The sequence below is a fragment of the Octodon degus genome, unplaced genomic scaffold (assembly GCF_000260255.1).
Source record: "Octodon degus isolate 3935 unplaced genomic scaffold, OctDeg1.0 scaffold00144, whole genome shotgun sequence".
NCBI classification, from domain to species: domain Eukaryota; kingdom Metazoa; phylum Chordata; class Mammalia; order Rodentia; family Octodontidae; genus Octodon; species Octodon degus.
The window spans coordinates 5,303,535-5,309,536 of NW_004524720.1; positions in this window are offsets into that span (position 1 = coordinate 5,303,535).

Sequence of the window (6,002 nt, forward strand, 5' to 3'; positions counted from 1 at the left end):
TTTATTTTTTGGAACAGGGGATTGAACTCAGACCCTTGTGCTTGCCAGGGAAGCGCTTATTCTACTGAGCCATCTCCCTAGCCCCCTTACTCAGATTTATATGAAGGATTTCATGTGATTATATTTGTTATTATTTATTTATGTTGGTACTGAGAACCAAACTCAGGACCTTGTGCTTGCCAGGCAGGCACTGATGCCACTGAACTATGTTCCCAGCTGAGTTAATATTTTTGACAAAATGCTACATCAGAGATGTCATAATGATACAGGGAGAAAATGATCTCGGTGAATGACCTCCACAAGATATAAGAGAAAAATGAAACTCTTAACCTGAAAGGTACCTGGGATGACTCTGTTCTCTAAAACCAAAGAATGAATTTTAGGAACAAACAAGGGATATGAACAGAATATATTTATTGGGGGGAAAGAAAGCTCTTGTCATAAATAGGAACAAGAGGGGGGCCCCTGAGTGGGTGGTCCTCGGGGAGCTGTCTCTTCCAAGGACTTTTATAGAGTAAAACCATGTGGTGAGGTGGGTCTAAGGTGGTGGATAAGACATGGGAACTTGTTTAGGTGGGCATGAGGTGGGACAAAACTATGGTCAACCAATGAGGTTACAAGAACCATTGCTCAGGTAAAATTGATTAAATCCAGTACCAAATGAGGAAGCAAGGCACATAACAAGCAGGCATGAGTACAGGACAGGGTCTCTTCCTGTTGGGGGTTGGGCTTTTTCAATGTGATTGATACCTATTTAGAATATCAATCACTGATGCCCATCCCTAAGGAAGTATGTCCAGTACAAGTTTCCTCTTTTGTCTTGAAGTCTGGCCATAGGGAGTGTCTGCCTCTTCCAAGTTGCAAAGTCACCTTGTCTTCCATCTTGTCTCCTTGAGGGCCTGGCCCTGTCTGTCTGACTGTAATATTTCTATCTAGTTCTGCTGCCTAGAATAATAATATGTCTACTTGTTTAATTGTGTCATGTGAGGGAAGAAATAGTGTTACTTTGTTCCACTGTTCCTCTAACTCTTAATTACTTGGTCAATCAGATAACTACATTTCCATTTTAAAGATAATAATTCCCCTAAAAATTAATAACTACCTATGAAGAAATGCCATAAGACCTTGCCAATGGTCCATTTCCCCAACACTTACCCAATGCTTTTTAGTACCCATTAGTAACATCTAAGCAAAAAATTAGATTAGAAGCTATGAACCATCCTGCAAGTTTTGACACTGTTGCATCCTTAATCTTATCAAAATAGTATGTGTACAGTTATATAACAAGCAGTAAAGACTCATTCAAGTTGCAGTAGACTCTACATTATATATCTACTACATTATTAGGAGTTTTTAATTATGAGTCTGACCATCATGAATATCAATCCTATTTGCACTTTCATGGACAATTGCAGCTCTTCTATGAATATGTCAGGCCCAGGGAGGTGGTTGGATGTTAGCAACTATAGGATGAAACTTCTCTGCAGAGGTGGTGCAATGCAAAAACAAAATGATGTTCACCTCAGAATGAATAGAAAGGACAATTCTGACAGTAGTCAAGTGGTAGCACATAATTTTTGAAAATATCAGGTCAATTTGCCCAAAAGAGATGAGCTAGTGAATTAAAATAAATCAAATAAATTAGTGAATCACTGTATAAGTGACAGCACAGAACATGTGTTGGAATACTGAAGTAGTTGTGTGATTTAAAAATTACAAACAAGATGCTAATATGAAAATTAAATCATGTAGAGTTAAACTGTAATGCAGGCTCAGGAAAAATCCTATGGCAGGGATTAGCAAGCATAAGGCAGAGCTCCTGGTAGTGACATGTGCAGGGAAGGTAGGGAGGGTATCACACAGGATTGAGCAGAATTGAGTGGCAGTGGCAGCCTCAAGAAACTTGGATTGGTTTCTCTGGGAGCTGTGAAGCTGGCATGCATGGTTCTCAAAATTATTCTGAACTGCTCAGAAGTGGCTGAGATTTTAGACCCTTGAGCTGACCAGTCACTGACCAGGGAGACCTCCCATAATGCCATGACCCCTGGGAAAGGGTTGCCTCCCCAAGGCAATTCCTAGGGAGAACTAACAAAGAAAAGGAATGCTACAGTTGTGAAGAAAGTTGGGCACAGGAAGACATCACTGCATTCTCTCCAATAAATTTACATGGTAAAGGGCCAGGGAGATGGCTCAGTGGAATATGTGCTTCCCTGGCAAGCACAAGGGCCTGAGTTCAATCCCCAGTTCCCCCAAAAAAATTACATGGTAAAGGTACAGACACTTGTGGTATGGGTTGATGTGAATTAGAAATAAATTTATTGATAATATACTGCTTTATGATACGCTGCTTATATGCTACCTTTTTGTCAAGTTAATGAAAATATCAAAATATATTTGATAGCATATTTCACAATATATTAAAATTCTTTTTCATTATGGGTCCATTAACATAGTACAGTGGTACATTAGCTAACAAACAATCCATTCCATGATTCTGGGGAAGGGAGCCACACTTGTGTTTGTGTGGGGAAGATGGCTTCCATCATATTCACCACCTAAAGCAGAGTTCACAAAGGGAAGCAAATTTTGAACAAGTTCATACATGAACCAAGATACTTCTGTGCATTATGTGATAGTACTGTATGTATTTAACAGGAAAACATTTATACTTGTTTATATAGTAATTCATTTTCTTCAAACATAGGTTTTTGCTATTCTGTTTATTTGGTGGGTTTGTTAAATTAGGTATCACTTACAGAGTAGATTACTAGTTATTACACGAAGGCTCTACAACCTGTGTTCCATCTGTTACAAACATCAAGTTTGGTATAAAGCTGGCAAGTACTCATCTAATATGAGATGACAAATTGAATGTAAATTAATTGGTACAGGTATAGACAGACAGTTTCAGGTTTCATTTCACCATGCTAGGGATATTCATGTACTTCATAACATTATAACATTGTCTCAAAATTTATTATGGGCCACATAAGTTCTACATGTGGATATTAATCAGAGCTAAGCAGAGAGAGAGAGAGAGAGAGAGAGAGAGAGAGAGAGAGAGAGAGGAAAAACATGCAAAGAAGGGGAATGGGAATGGGGAGAAGAAGAAAATTAAAGAGTACATGCAGTATTTTATACTTGGTATACTCTTTATACCAAAAAGAGTATTTTGTAAGCATTAACTGCATATCAGATGCACATACAATTACTTTACATGTATTATCTTATTAATTATATAAAAACTATTAACCATGCCTTCTCTTCATACTTTATGGATGAAGCTACTAAACTTGGAGAAGGTACAGTAGCAATAGAAAGGTATGCAAGGCTAATTTTCAGAGCAGGGGAGGTAGAGAAATAGGAAATGACACTATATTAAGATAACTACTGACATTTTAGTCCTGGTGGTGCAAAAGAAGCTTGGAGAAAAGCTCAGGAAATAAAATACGAGAAGCAGTCTGATGCTACATTATAAAGAATCTTTATGTCACATTAAGGAGTTTGAAATTTACCCTGAAAGAAGAGTGACAGGGTTAGGTCTGCATTCTAGAAAGACATAGATAAAAGGTGTGAATTCTAAGCTGTAAGTGATGAGTGCTGGAACAAAAGCAGCAGCAAATAGATGAAGAGAAAGAGCCAGATTTTAAAACTCCCCCTGCAAAGTTAACAGTATTTGGTGGTCAGTTAGCTAAAGAGGGCAAGATACAGACAAAGCCCACCTGACCTACAGGTTACTGGGTAAGAAAGGGTAATGGATGAAAAGACTCACTAGATAACCTAAATATCTCAGGGGCTGGGGAGATGTCTCAGTGGAATAAGTGCTTCCCTGGCAAGCACAAGGGCCTGAGTTCTAATCCCTGGTTCCGAAAAAAAAAAAAAAAAAGATTAAATATCTCTAGAATTGGTAAGAAAAATGATTACCAAAGCTTTAGTACGTGTGCACTGTCCTGGTTACATTTCTCTTTTGGCTGTGACACCCAAAATTAAGGAAAGAAAGGTTTATTGAGCTCACAGTTTGTGGAAGTGTCAGTCCCTACTTGGCTGGCTCCAAGGCAGAGTGGTACATGGCAGAAGACAACAGTTCATGGAGGCAGAAAACAGCAAAAACAGCAAGAGCAAAAATGGAGAGGCAGCAAGAGCAAGCCTCTTTCTCTCCTATAGGTTGTATGCAGACTATGGGCCCCCGAGTGGGTGTACCACTCACACCCATAACCTCAGCACTGCACCATGAATCAATCTAAAGTCTAGAAGCCTGACCAATGACTGCTTGAAGCTTTGGGGAACACCTAGACCCAGACTGTAACACATATCACACTTTTAATTAAAATGTCAATAGTATGATTCTCAAGATCTTTTTCATCATTTAAATTTTAACTCAAGGTTTCTATTTCTATCATTCAGTGTCTTCCACACTCAAGTGTATTGCAAACTTTATTTCTTTTTCTTCAAATATTTTTCTTGTCTCTGATACTTGTAGTATCAAGGAATATTGACTTTGTAAGACACTTTTTTTTTTGGTACCTGAAATCAAACTCAGAGCCTTGTGCTTGCCAGGAAGGCACTTATGCCGCTGAGCTATCTCCCTGGCTCAAGAAACTTTCTTAATAAAACATTTTTTTGAGTATTAATTATCTGTTAGATTGGAACAAATTACCCAGAAACTAGAAACATGATACAAATGGACATTCATTGTCCTAAAGAGTTTCTCAGAGTTGCGAAATTTTAAATGGGTTTGCTTTGGGTTCTCTTATGAGGTTTATGTCTAATGTCTAATGCTGGTGAGACCACCTTCATCTGAAGGTGCAACCATGGCAAAATTGTCCACTTCTAGGGTGTCTTGCTCAACTGGCTGCTGGCTGGAGACTTCAGGTCTTTGCAGTGTGAGTCTTTCCATAGGGCTGCCCGTCGTGACATTCTTAAAACATGCTTGTTAGCTTATCCCTAGAGCAAATGATTCCAGAGAGTGCAGGGGATGGAGGAATGCCTTTTATAGCCCAGTCTGAAAATCACACACCGTACATATCACACACACCATCACTTCCAGAACATTCTGTTCCTTAAAAGTGAGCCACTATATCTAGCCAGCATGCCAGCAGAGGGTGAACTGAGAATTATAAAAAAAAAAAAAAAATGATGGCAAACCTCATCGTGTAAATAAAAACTTGCAATCTATATGTTTACTCATTAAAAGTAAGTCTTTGTGATTAAAGTTAGACATAAATATCACTGAAATGGAGGTCTTCTTCCCATGTCATTAACACTGCACAGAACTCAAATATCCGGTAATATACTGTTACCCACTTATGCAAGAGTATGTTTCAGAGCTATCCTAAGTTTTGGGATCAGAGTGAATAGATCAGTAACTAGCCCTCATACTTAGCTAGCCCTATGAGTTACATGTTTGACATATTAGAAAAGCCTGTTTAAATGTGGTGCTACAAATATAATACCTGACACATATCAGTGTATTTATTTAGTGTCATGTGTGTTTACTGCTGTGGGGAACAAATGGCTTAGTGAATGGCCCCTTTGAGTGGTTAAATATAAAAGTTATAAATATATATAATACATCAACTCAAAGACCAGTAATATACTGACATATATTATTTACATGGAATGATATACATAGTGCATTAACTAAAAAAGATCATATTGTGCTTAGGCTGATTTCATTTTTATAAATATATTGAGGTGTCTATTTATATGCATAGATGTGTTTGTTATTTTCCTACTGCTATGTAATAATCTAATACAAAGTTAGTGGCTTAAAGCAACACAGATTCATTATCTTACAATTCTGGAGGTCCTAAGTCTAAAACACATTTCACTCCTAATACAACCTATTGGTAAGGTTCTATTATTTCTGAAGGTTTTTGGAGAAAAATCCAATTCCTTGACTTGTATAACTTAGTGGGATTCTTTAGCTAATGCTCCCTCCTTTCATCAATCAACAGCAGAACCTCTTTGTCTCTCTCTTTGACACTGACTTTTCTGCCTTA